Consider the following 14382-nt stretch of genomic DNA (forward strand, 5'->3'; position numbering starts at 1 on the left):
CAAACGAAGCTCTCAAAACTGCTGGCAACTATTACAAACAATCGCAACAATTGCTTCGCGTAATGTTTCGTGACCATATACGTCGTCGAGGCTTCGTCGGCAGTGGCTTGGGGAGTGAGGGAGATTTTGGCGCGCTTTAAAATTCGTTACATTTATCATTGAATATCTCGCAAAGGAAAACTTAGATTTACAAGCGGTTTTTTTGTTGAATTTAGAAAATAATGTTCTGTCCTCCGGTGAAATAAAAAAAATTCATGCAAGTTCCCCATTGGTTCAAAGGCATACCCAACGGGCAGGATGGGTCTGCTGCCCCCCTAGAAGCAAAATCAGAACAGGATGGAAACGAAAATTTTCGACAAACTTTCTTTTAGCCCACGAAAAGTGATATTAGCATAAAACAGGCAGCAAAAATAAAAATAGTTTTTTTTTTGAAGTCAAACATTTTAATAACTAATAAATAATTATCATAATTTTCTAGAAAGTTAGTTTTATTAATCTTTTCTGTGTTTAATTTTTAAAATTGATTTTTTACCAACTGATTTTAGGTGACGCTTCATCTCCTGCTCCCTCCTATGCACTAATGTCACCAATTTTAGAACTTGGGAGCGGTCCGAGTCTTCAGGAAACCGCCGAGCCATCTCCTTAGCTAACGACACTGCGTTAACTTCACTATAATCCATTAGGTTTGGGTCTGCCCCTCTCGCCAGTAGCTCTTCCAACCAATCAGCCTTGCCAAGTCTCACTCCAACATGCAGGAGCGTTTTTTGCCGCATGCCCCGTTCATCCACATATTCCAGCCCGTCTAGTAGCTCTTTGTGCTCGACCAATGAGCCAGTAAGCAATCCATTTATCAGCCTTTCCTCGAGTAATTCATCGGCGTTGATGTCCGAAACGCTGCTTGCCATTGTTTCAAAGCAATGAAACAATTATTTAAGCAAATTGTGCGGTTTCAGTGAACAAGGAGTGGTTAGGATGGTAACCCAGGAGAAAAAAATATCCCGCCGTGTGCCGGAAAGGATAAAATGTTGGCTGCAATGAAAAAAAATCAAAATCAAACTGTTTCCTTGCAAGTAATCCATGGCAGTGCCAGTACAACAGAACCGGCACTCAACTTGAGAATCAAAAACCAATATATCGTTCACTGTGCCACGCAAAGTACAAAAGTTAACTGCCAAAGAAACTGCCGCCTGGAAGAGAGGGTTCAGCATCCTGGCCAATAGCACAGGCAGGAGCAAGGTTAGCCGGCCAAAAACACAGTGGTCGCGAGGAAGGAAAACTAAACATACGTAGCAAAAACACGAAAATCATCACTTAGACCTGAAGACGCCTGGTGGAATCCTGGCGAAACTGTCGTCACCTCTGACAACAAAACGTGGGGAAAATCTGGGAAATGGAGAGATCCACGATATCTGAACGCCACGGAAGATGACGAGACAACACAGCGAGAGTGTTTTTTCATTCCTCTGCCACACTATGCGGCATTAGGGTGGTCCTTATTTTTCAAGTTTTCGAATTTATTTTGGGACGCCTCCAGTTTTGTTCCATTTGGCGAGAAAATAAATAATGAACATTATTTTTGCAATCGGATACCGGGACATTGTGGCGCATCGCACTTAAAGTTATGAAATTTTGGTATTTTTGGGAGTTTTCCGGACATAAGGGAAGATGATGTTACTCTCGGATTATTCTATCCCTTTTCTTTCTTAAACAACGACTTGTTAGACATTTACTGAGCATCACCCCAAAATTTCTTTCATTTCTGCCCTTTGGTTCCCGAGATAACGCACCGAAAGTGAGCGCGCGCCACCCCAGTCAGACACTTTGGGTGTCACGCGGGTTGCATATGCTACATATTTCTATCGAAAGCCATATTATTCTTTAGATAAACTTTAAACTTCGTCATTATACCCTTGATTGTTATCTTTATCACTGTTAAGGACCAAAACGGGCTTAGTAGCAGTGGTTTATTCTCCACATCTAAAACTTATATCTAACTCTAAGTGGTTCTGTCAAAATTCAGAGTATCATTTCCGAGAGCTAACCCCTTAAATAGTATTTGAAAGTGAATCTCCTCGTACTGAATTGCAGCATAGACCCTTGACGCTCATAGTAGCTGTTTGTTTTGTCAGTATCCACGCGGGTCTTTGCTTTTTGCATTTATGCCGTCAGATCAGTGGCAGAATATCTACCATTGTTGAACCAAATAATGGCAAAATAAAGAAAAACACAAGCTGTTTTAGTTACATGAATTAGCTAAATAAAACACGCTTATCCTATGGAATTCATATGCTTAAATGCATTACGTATCAAAATGCTTATTTGCTTAAAAAGAACCTTGTTGAATCGGTCCGGGGCCATATTACGGTGTTTAGAGGGGTTTACAAATAGCAAATAAGACAAAATTTAAGTGTTCGTGTACAATAATAATAGTGATTTAAACTTAAAAGGTTTAGCCATGCTGAGAGTTAATAATGTTTTTTCACATCTGTGCTTTCTCCCTTATTCACGTACACAACCTAGAAGTATTCAGTTAGCGCCTTAAATAATATCCTTGATGTATATAGGACACAATTACACATTAGATTACACTTTTAAAGGATTAAGCATAATCCCGTTGATGAAATTTGAATCATAAAAAGATGTCTGTTGAAGAATTAAAAACTAAATTGAATATTAAAAATTTCAATTTCTACCATTTGGAAGAACGTCTATCAAACTGCGCTCAAAGCTTTGTATGTGTGTCTCTTTTGCCTCCTACAAAACCGAATTCAACCTTTTGCCTGCTTAAGACTAAAATATGCGTCTGGAAGTTTCATGACCCGGGAGACGAAAGCCGCAAATTTTCGTCAGAGATTTTATTACGCAGGTCAAGTTCAACAAGGTTTATTTCCGCGATATAACAACATTACATAAAATATGAAATATATATTACAAGTAACATGATAACAAAATATAAATCTCGCGGAGCTGCTTAGGTTTACGCCTCTTCAGCACTACTGGGGTTGAACACTGGTACGGGAGTGGTATTGGCTTGGCTTTTACCCTAAGCACGACGGGAAACCCGTAAAACCGCCGTCAGGCCCCACGGTACATAACGAATGCCGAATATGTAAGTTTTTAGCTCATCCCCGTTAATGATGGTCGCGGGTGAGCGATGACTTTGTTTCGGAACCAAACAAAGAGGGACTTTGAGGGGGTACCCTCAAAACTAGGGAGCAGGTACCGCACCGATCGTCTTGTATTACTCCTCTTAGCGGTAAGGGACCGCGGTCATTCAATTGTTCAATCAGTCAACTTTCAAAATAAATATTTGCACCTTTCTCAAGAAATATCAACTTACAACTGAATTCTTTGTCTTTTGAACAGCGTTTATATTTTAAACGATAATCTACGACAAATATTAACTTATACATCGATTTAGGTGAAAGCACCAACATGGAAATGAATGCTGCATTAAATGCGTTAAAGTTGACCTTAGAACTTCGTTTAAAATTTGAAAATACTAAAAAATTAGGAATTCAATTCAAAGTCTGCAATTTACGTGCAAGCAACAATTATCCATATGCTATATATATATAAGCAATACATAAGTTGACCGCGAACCAATGCCGCAGGTACGGTAGTAAACCCGGAAAGGAGGGAGCACAACTACTCTCGGAGTCCGAGATAATGCGGAGTCCCAGCGGGGAGGGGTCGAAAAAGGTTCAGCGAGACCCTCCTTAACTTATGTTCTCCAAAAATGCTCCGTACCACGAGAAAGAAGAGTCTCTTGTGGCTCAGCACAGCAGTCATGCTAAGACGAAAACTCCGCCGTCTCGAAAGGGTTAAGCAACAAATATCCATATGGCTAATTCATATGAACAAAGCATGATTTACCACGAATCAATGCAGCTGGTAGGATTATAAACTACTAAAGGAGGGAGCCCAACTACCCTCAGAGCCCGAGGTAATGCGGAATCCCCGCTAGGAAGGGTTGAATAAGGTACTGAGAAAGGAAATTGTGCTGAGAGTGTGTGATCATCCGCGACACCCTTCTTAAAGAATGCCCTGCAAAAATGCCCCGCAAAGAGAGGAGGGAAGAATTTCTCGGGGCTCAGTTCAGTAGTCTTGCTGAGGCGAGAACTGCACCGTCTTGAAAGGGTTAATAATTAACTACATCAATGGGTGAATATATTCTATGCTTGAAATATATTTATTAATAATTTATTATCAATGCAGGTTATCAGACGCATAGTGACTTTCAAAAGTTTTAGGAGAAAGTTTGTGGCGCTGTCTCTGCATCTTGAGGAATTTTAGTTTCCCTTACTCTTTTAAATTACCTTGGTCACTCACCGAAAATATTTCGTCTCACAAGAGGATAAATTCTTTCAGAGGGAAACGTTACTTTCATATGATCACAATGTTTTAATTTATGTCGGAATTTTTTATTATTTCGTGTTCATTTATTCTGTACTTAATACTGTTTTATTAATTGGTTTACGTTTTATAAAACTTTGACGGAAATCAGTTTTGGGTGCTCTAGTGGAGTGAGCGTTACGCTACGCTACGCTGAAATTTCACGGGTTTTATTGGGTCTCAAGTTCCCAGCTGTTTTGGCTGTCTATTTAGACTTTCTTCACTACTTGTAGTTTCAGGCGTTAAACATTCTCGGTGTGATCATGTCATTGATTCTACATCTACATCTCTTCTACATAATACCCTGCGAGCCACCTCTAGGGTGTTTGGCAGGGGGTGATCAGACACCAACATGCATATTTGGACTCCCACATGCACACCACACCGTCCAAACAACGTCCCGTATAATAACAAACTATACTACTATATGCTGTTAGAAATAGAATATAGAATAGAAATTCATAAACATGCATTAAGTTTTACATAGGTTAGTAAGCTACACTACAAGTCATGCAATCTATTAACGAGTTTTATTGCTGCCGTTATAATATCTTATTGATCGTGGAAAAAATGACATTCGGAATCTGTCTGTTCTACAATCTATCTCTCTTATTTTATTTATATGATCTGATCTTCCGTAGTACGTTGGCGTCCGTAAGATATGGTTAACTTCGTTAGAAAAGACACTGCTCTTGAATTTATCTTAAAGGTTTAGTCTATTTTTCAATCCACGGTCCGACAGAGATTCCCATCCGAGTTTATCTAAGAGGTCAGTTACACTAACAAGACTATCGTAACGACCTTTCACATACCTGGCAGCTCTTCTTTGCACGCGTTCTAACTCTGTTATTAAGCCTTTTTCATGAGGGTCCCAAACACTGGCAGCGTATTCCAAGTGTGGTCTACGGCTTGGTTAAGTGGAGGAGGTAATATGGGAACGGATAAGGGGAGTTTTGAGGATTTAGTGTTTAGCGTATGCTGAGGGGGTATACTCCCAAAGAGTTTTCAGTAGAAAAAATTGAAAAGAATAATAATAATATCAGGCCCAACATTTGCACAGTGGTAAAACAAAGTAAATAATTATCAGTCATGAAATATGAGTGTAAAATTTTCTTCATTTCAAGATAATCAACATAAAAAGTGTCTGTTGGGTCAAATTGACCCAGCCGGACATTCTAGTGTTAAAAATGTGACGAGCCATATGTAAGTTAATATTGGGGCAAGGGTTGCATTATCCTTTTTGCTGAATGGCTGCATTCAAAAGGCTAGGGATTCAGAAAAGGGGTTAGCCGGGGCTTGTAGGCGGATAATAACGCGGCGTTATCTTTATGTAACAGTTCAAAAAATGACGCAAGAGTAACACATTTCGTGTTCTTACTTCAAGAATGATGAGGATCAAATGGATCGACCGAGTAAGGAACGAAGGAATCCCAAGAAGAGTTGGAGAGAAGAGAAGCCTAATAAAAATTTTATAATAAGAAGACGGAACAACCTCATGAGCCACATTAATTAAGCTAATATAAAACGACAATTTCACTCACTGACTGACTCATTGATACAATTTCGCAGCCCAAACTGTGATAGGCGTGGGTATTTGGCTTATTGGACGTAAAAGTAAAAAAAAATTCATCGGGAGGAAATATCTGAAGACTTGAAAAAGTCGATTGGTTTTCGAGATATATCGACTTGAATAAGATGGGAGCCTTATGGAACTTAAACTTTTTCGCTTTCATTTTGTACTTTAAACGTCCAAGGAACATGATATTCAATGGATATAGACAACATTTTTTGGTCGATTTTTTGGTATGGTTGCCATTACGACGAATTGATATTAAGTATTTTTATTATAGTTTGAACGCTTTCAATGCTTTTCTTATGGGAAAATTTTAGGAATTTTTTTTAATAACTTGCAATAATTGTACGACAATTTCCTTGACTTATAAGGTGGAAGATTTTTTGGTTGATTTTTTGGCTATCTTGAAATTTTCATATGTCGAAACCATTCCGAGGAATAAACGATTTTGATTTTACATTGTCGTGATGGGCGAATTTTCAAACTCGGATTTCGGCCTTGAGACATGTGCCATATGAAAATTTGGAATCTACTAGAAATACCAATTAGGGTGCTTCGCACCCTAACGTTTCAGCTTACCTTCCCCGTAACCCTCTTGGTTAATTCATAATAAAATTCCGAAAAATATCCTGCACGCGAAAAATCATTGTCGCCATTTTTTTGTGGAGCATACAATCTTGAATATCTTAGCAACCATTCAAGCTAGATGAATGAAATTTTTAGGGTAATAATATTAAAATAGTAAATTTTGCTATGATGACCTTTCCGCTCGACCGATTCATGCACGAGATATATCGATACCAATCTCCTTAGTTAAGCTTTAATCGCTAATAACTTTGGTATTAACCAAGTTTTGAATATGAAAATAATACACAATTTAACTGCTAATGTGTTTAATCCGACAAAAGTTAAATCAAGCGGATCGATTGATTAGAGTTCACGTTATGATTGATATAAGCTTACATTCGATGGAGCCATTTTTCATTCCTATTTACATAGTTACGGGGATTAACATTTTTACAATATGTAAGGAAAGGAATGAATTATGCGTACATATAAATTATTTAAATGAGTAATGTTTCCTAATGAAGATATATCAATATGCATTTATATCTTTTTGTAATAGGTCCCCGTAAGAAATACACGCATCGCCCTATCTACGTCACCAATATAGGTACATAGGTGAAATTTAGAAAGCGGGGATAGTCGAGAAGGCAGGAATAAGGGAATGACCACAGAATGGAAAGGATATCAATAGTATTGCGAATTTTTCAATACAGGTGTCAGTAGAGTCGATTGTTCGATTCGATTTTTATAGCAAATACGCAAATTGGCATTACTTGATTAGTGTTTACGTTGGACCAATGAAATTCGGTGAATGGGTACATGTTGGTATTCCTCACAATGCGCAATGGAAGTATGTTTTGTATACAGTCTCACGTTCGATATATATCGAATCTACTTTTTCTTAAACTATATCGAATTGCTATAACATATAGGATTTTACACCCAAGGACATAGTTGACCAGGAATTATATAGTAGATGACCATAGACTGGAAAAAATATCTATAGCAATGCGGATTCTACAGTACAGATGGCAGTATTATCGGAAGATCAATTCGATTATTGTAGCAAATACCCAAATAAGCATAACTTGATTACTATATAAGTTGGACCAATGAAATTTTGTGAATGGGTACATCTTGGTATTCCTCAGAATGCCCAATGGAAATAAGTTTTGTATATACTCTCACGTTCGAAATATATCGAATCTGCTTTTTCTTAAAATTTATCAAATTGCTATAGCACATAGGATTTTTCATCCAAGGACATAATTGACCAGGAATTAATGTAGTAGATACCCATAGACTGGATGTTAAACCAATAGCATTGCGTATTTTACAGCACAGATTGACGTGTATGTTTTAATGTAATAGAAAACCCTTAATAACTCGTTAGTCGTAAATTAGTCGTCATGGAAAAGAACCAATAATGGGGAGTTGTTTATGTTTGTTTTTATGGGGGAGAACACGAAAAATCTATGTAATCTTTTGTACGAAGGAAAAGAGGAGGAATAAATAAGTTGAAGAAAAAGAAGTAAGTAGTGATAAGCTGGTTAATTCTATCGCTACAAGTACGTTAATTGGCGACCGTGACAGGACCGAAGCGCAAGGAGTTGGCGCTCGGAGAAGAAATAGAATCATGAAGATTGCTGAAATGAAGATCGCCCAGCTGAGGACGGCGCTGGCCCAGCGGGGACTTCTTACGACGGGAAATAAAGGAGATCTGGAAATGCGGCTTCGGCAGGATCTCATTGAATCCGGAGAAGATCACGAGAACTACGAGGTAGGACAAGAAGTAAGTGTAATGTTCATGAAATTAACGGAACAAATGAAGGTTCAATCCGGAAACATTAAATTACAAATCGAAGAAATGAAATCAGATTTAAAAGAAGATGTTAAATTTCAAATTGAATCGCAATCCAAAATAATAGAATCAAGGATTGAAGAACTAAGTGAAAAATTTAGTGCTAGATTTGAAAATCTGGATGAGAGGATTACCGATATTAATCAGAGAGTGGCTAACTTAGAAATTAATGAACTTAACCTTTACACCGACCTTGAAAAGAAAACATCGCAATTAGATGGCTTACAACAAGATGTATCTAAAAGATTATCAAAATTAGAGAATGAAGTCTTAAAAATGGTGATTTCCGAAGCAAATATTCCATCAGCTACTTCGGTAGGGCTGCTGCCCGTTGATCCTAAAGTAATTAGGGAAAGCCTACCAGAGTATCGCGGTAGATTAGAAGAAGACCCGAAGGTATTTTTGATCAATTCCGATTCCTTACTTAAACGGACGAATCTGCCGGAAAATATTTATGTGCATTTGGTGGCACAACAACTGAAGGGACCAGCGGCAACATGGTGGAATAACATAAAGGGCCTGGGCCTGAATTGGAATGATTTTGGTAAGGAATTATGCCTCAGATTCGATTCTGATGGCGTAAGGTCTGCTGTTAATAGGAAATTCTTAACCGAAACGCAGCCTACTGGCATGAGGGCTGGCGCATTTATAATACAGAAATACCAACTTTTCAAAAGATTGAATCCTCAAAAGGACAGTGGTGCTGCTTTACCCAACATTATTGAATTACTCAATGATAAAATGAGACCGTTAGTGAGAGTGGCTAATCCGAAGACATTTGATGAATTAAGGGAAGTCATTAGGAAACTAGAGGAGGATTACACGAAGATTAAGACTTCAACAGAAGAAAACGCTACTCCTCGAGAGACTGGATCTCAGAGGAGATGTTTTGGTTGTGGGAAAACTGGTCACATACGAGATAATTGCCCGGAAAACTACTAAGGGGCCATTCTGTCCTGGTGGAGGATGTCCCTGAATTCAACGTCACAAAGCCCCAGGTTCCAAGAAGTACAAAAATTAAACACTGGATCACTAAGAATACAATTGGACAGATTGGGATTGACCAGGACAGTTCCCGACCAGCCATAACGATCTGCATCAAAAATAAAACTTATAAAGCTATTTTAGATTCCCAAGCAAGTAACACATTTATCTCGCATAGAATAATGAACGATTTTGATGACATTGAAATTTCTCCTGGCAACAGAGTTATGGTTGCCGCAAATGATGTACTTTACATAGTACAAGGCCGAACATTCCTTAGAGCAAAGTGTTCCAATATAGACATTGACATTCCTGCATTAATTATTAAGGATTTGATCAGCGATGTGATCCTTGGCCATGACTTCTTAACTAAATATGGAGCTGTTTTAGATTATAATACTAATGAGATATTCTTAGGGAAAGGTACCAGGACTAGACTAGCTTGGAGAAACGGAAATTTTTCTAAAAGTACAAACGATTGTGGAATCAATCTGGAGGAGTTGAAAGTTGGTCCATTAGCACCCGAACAGAAACAAGTATTGATGAATATTTTAAACCAGTTTCCAGAGGTCATTACAGAGAGCATTGGTTATACTTCCACCGTAAAACATGCAATTATTTGCAAGAGTAATGAACCCATTAAACAGAGACCATATCCCATGAATCCTGACAAGAGAGCATTTATATACAAGAAAATACAGGAAATGGAGAGCGAAGGATTAATTGAACCATCAACTTCTCATTGGGTTTCGCCGGTTGTGCTGCCAAAGAAGAAAAACGGAGATTACAGGCTTTGTGTTGACTTTAGAAAGCTTAATTTTCAGACTGTGAGTGATGCCTATCCCATGCCTGATTTGAAGGACTTGTTGAAGAAAGTTAGTGGTGCTAAGATATTCAGTACTCTCGACTTGAATTCAGGGTTTTGGCAGGTGGAGATGGAAGAAGGCTCAAGAGAAATGACTGCCTTTGCTACTCCTCGTGGTCTCTACCAATTCCGGGTCATGCCGTTTGGATTGAAAAATGCTCCCGCCACTTTTATGAGGTTAATGGATGAAGTACTCTCTGGATATATAGGTGATTTTTGTCAAGTTTACCTTGATGACATTCTTGTCTATAGTAGAAACGGATTTGAAGAACATCTGATGCATTTATCTAAAGTACTGGAAAGACTGAAGATTCATGGACTAACTTGCCAGTTGAAGAAATGCCACTTTGTTAACCCCAAGGTGGAATACCTCGGACATGTTTTAACTCCTGAAGGTTTAGAAAGGCAACCAGAAAAGAATAAGGCCATTGAGGAATACAATCAACCAAAAACTAAGAAGCAAGTCCGTCAGTTTTTGGGACTTTGCGGTTGGTACAGTAGTTTTGTACCTCATTTTGAAGTAAAAGCTGCTCCACTAACTGATTTATTCAATAACACAGCTCCCTTCAAATGGACTGAACGTGAACAAAGAGCCTTTGAACAAATCAAGGAAAGCATTTGTAATGCTCCAAGGTTGGCACACCCAGACCCCCGCAGGAAATTAAATCTACAGACCGATGCTAGCGATCTTGGACTTGGAGCTGTACTATTTCAAGAGACTGAACAAGGTGAGAGGAGGGTTATCGAGTATGCTAGCCGGAAGATGTCACCAACGGAGAGGAATTACTGCACAGCTGAGAAGGAGGCTTTAGCAGTGGTCTGGGCTGTTGGGAAATTTCGAGGCTATCTTGAAGGGAGGAAATTTCAACTCTACACTGACAACTCATCTCTTAAATGGCTAAATGAAGTGGCTGGAACAAAATCGAAATTAATGCGTTGGTCATTGATACTAGCGGACTTTGACTTTGACATTTGTCATGTCCCTGGATCAAGTAACCAAGCAGCAGATAGCCTATCAAGAAATCCTGTGACTGAACCAAATTCAGACAGGGAATTAGTGGAGAGGGAAGTTCCGGAGTTAAGAAAAAGGAAAGAAGACTTACCTGTTCTTTTGGCTGCTGCTTGCGAAAGGAAACCTCTCGATATGGCCATTATTAGGAGATGGCAGAATAATGATAGGGCCTGTAAGAAGATGAAATCTTGGATTGGCCAACGTTGTGCTGATAGCAGAAGTGTTCCTGCTACTTTCAAGATGTGTTATAAGAATCTTCGTCTCGAGAACGATGTTCTTTTATATGTCTCCCATAATTCGGACCAGCCACCGGTGCCTTTGGTTCCAAGATCTGAAGCTAGGACCATATTAGAGAAGTTCCACGATGAGCCGGAAGCTAGGCATCCAGGACAGGAGGAAACATTCTTAGCAATTCGTCGGTGGTTCTTCTGGGTGCATTTGCGCCAAGACGTAAAGAGGTATGTACAAGTGTGTCCAGTATGTGCATGCACAAAGGCGAGCAAGCAGACGGCCAGTACCAGTTCAATAGGAAGGCGTCCATATCAACCCTGGGAAGTATTGGCTTTAGACCTGATATGACCGTATCTTCGGACGGCACGTGGGAAGACTGGTATCCTGGTTGTCACAGATTTGTTCACCAGGTGGGTAGAAGCCTTTGCTATTCCCGAGGCAACGTCAGAACGAATACTCTATCTTCTGAAGACTGAAGTATTCAGTCGGTATGGTTATCCCAGATGTCTTCTCACCGACAACGGGTCTCAGTTCACTTCAAGGCGATGGTCTCAAGCATTAGAGGCATGGGGAATTGAAAACTGGACTACACCTCTTTATCATCCTCAGGCAAACCCAACTGAGAGAAGGAACCAGGAATTGAAGACAATATTGTGGATACACTTCTTGAACGAGAAACATAACAGATGGGACCAGCACCTGCATGAGTCTCTTTTTGCCATTAGACAGCGAGTCAACCGCGTCACTGGCTACACTCCGACAGAGCTATTCTTGGGAAGACCGATTCGATGCACTGGCGACTGGGGAATCGAAGCCGTTGAAGATGAAGAGGATATACCCTATAATGCTTGGGTTGAAAATCATCAGGGAAAAGTTCACCGGATGAACAAAGAAGCAACCAAGCGCTCTAAAAAGGAAGCTGAAGCAGTAGACCAGGTTACTGAAGAAGATTTGCAGCCTGGACAGCTACTAATGTGGAGGAACCACCAACTCAGCAGCAAGCTTCAGGAGTACCATGCTGGTTTAGCTCCAAAATGGAACGGACCCTTCGAGGTTGAAAATAAACTGGGAATCTATTTGATAAGGACGGACCCTCCTTCCAAGGTTCACCGATAAGAGCTGAAGTTAATACCCCGACAACTATGGAGGGAAGATGGAGCTTCTGAAGAGGACCGACAATTTATACCTGCAGTCACAGAGACGGTCGAACCTAGGTATAACTTAAGGCCTAGGGTTGGCCATTAGTTGTTGAGGGTTTTGGGGGGACGATAGACGTGTATGTTATAAATGCTAAAGAAAAACTCTTTCAAGTTGTCATGGAAAAATAACCAATAATTGGTGGTTGTTTATGTTGGGGAGAAAAGAGAGAACACGGAAGGTGTATAATCTTGTGGTACCTTTAAAAAGATAAAGGAAGAATAAAGAAGTTGAAAAAAGAGATTAAGTAGTGATAATAAACTTAATTCTATCGCTAAAATACGATAATATCCTAGCCCCAAGGTCACCTCGCACGGTGACAGCGGGAACTAGAATAACGTCACACGGGGTTTTCCCAGCATTTATACTTAGCCGTCACCTTTTTGCGCGCTTGAAAATTTTCACTTTTCGTATAATCGCGAAAAATACATATCGTCATTCAAAAATCTAAAAGCGTGAAATGCGTACTCCAGGATTAATTATCTTTCGATTTAGGCAATAAAAAAATAATAGGAAACCACCCTTTTCATGCAGCACTACGACCTTTATAGAAATTTACTTCGCCACTGAGCCTCAAAATCAAACTGCTCCTGTATAACAGCTGTATCAAGCCTCTCCTGTCAAATACTTCCCCCGCATGGCTCCACGCAGCTCTGACGCATCTCAAAAGCATTCAATCAGCCGAAAACGTCATCGTCAGAAGAATTGTCGGGGCAGCAAGGTTCATGTCGAACAAAAATATTAGGAACGACCTAAAGCTCACCCCTATCCTTTCCGTTTTGAAATCATACCTTACCCTGTTCGAGAAAACCTTCGCTGCTGCGCAAAATGAACTCCTAACAATTCTTTGGGATTATACCCCATCACAATACGCATAGTACAAAGTCCCCAAAACTACCCTTATCCCTTCCCACATTCCCACCCCACTAAACCTAGTCTTCGACACTATGCCATGATCACACCGCGAAAATAAAACGCTTGAAACCATAAAAAGTCTAGAACTTCTCAGTAGACAGCTAATTCAGCTGTGAACTTGAGCTAAAATCAACCCCGAAATTTCAGCGTAGCGTAGCGTAGGGCAAGATCTTTCATTCACCTACGGAGGAGCCGCAACGAAAACTGGGAAGACGCAGGTGCCAAGCGGGACCGTTGTAACTAACTGCGCCAGGCAGCTGCCATTACTGACGGCGTCAAAATGATGTGCCACTGTACTTTGCAAACTCATATCTGGACTTCAGTGCATGGCATAATAATGAATAATACATCAGTTTAAAGGTAATTTCATTCCCAGTTCTGATTAATTTTTTGTTTTATGAAAAATGTAAAAATGTAGACACGCGAGTGCATTACATGACTCCGCGCACCGTAAAATAAGCCGTTTTGTCAACTTCATGAATTTTGTAACCCAACTTTGGGAAAACTACTATGTCTTCAGCATTCATCTTACACAATAAGTTGCTAATATTAATTGAGATTAATTATATGGCCACTGCATGTTTTTAGAACCTATATTTTGTCGTAAAATAACGAAAATGTTTAAACACCTTCTAGTCCTACAGTTTACCCCGAAAGAAAAAAATAAAATTGGTAGGAATACTTCTTAATTTATTTGAAATTTTTCTACGATCTATAATCCATAAAAATATTGATATTTGTGAATGTTAATAACTTCTATTAATGTTATGTTTACAAACGAG

At 39.4% G+C, this 14382-nt stretch overlaps 1 protein-coding gene across 1 annotated transcript in view; it reads right to left on the minus strand.

Moving 5' to 3' along the window:
- Positions 1 to 734: 734 nt before the first annotated feature.
- Positions 735 to 14382, minus strand: part of LOC124172289 — a 49658-nt gene continuing 36010 nt past the window's right edge. The window contains exon 8 of the mRNA XM_046551716.1: positions 735 to 1029. The gene's annotated coding sequence lies outside the window, so the exon portion shown is untranslated. The remainder of the gene's footprint in view (positions 1030 to 14382) is intronic.

This window comes from Ischnura elegans (assembly GCF_921293095.1).
Source record: "Ischnura elegans chromosome 13 unlocalized genomic scaffold, ioIscEleg1.1 SUPER_13_unloc_1, whole genome shotgun sequence".
Taxonomy (NCBI): domain Eukaryota; kingdom Metazoa; phylum Arthropoda; class Insecta; order Odonata; family Coenagrionidae; genus Ischnura; species Ischnura elegans.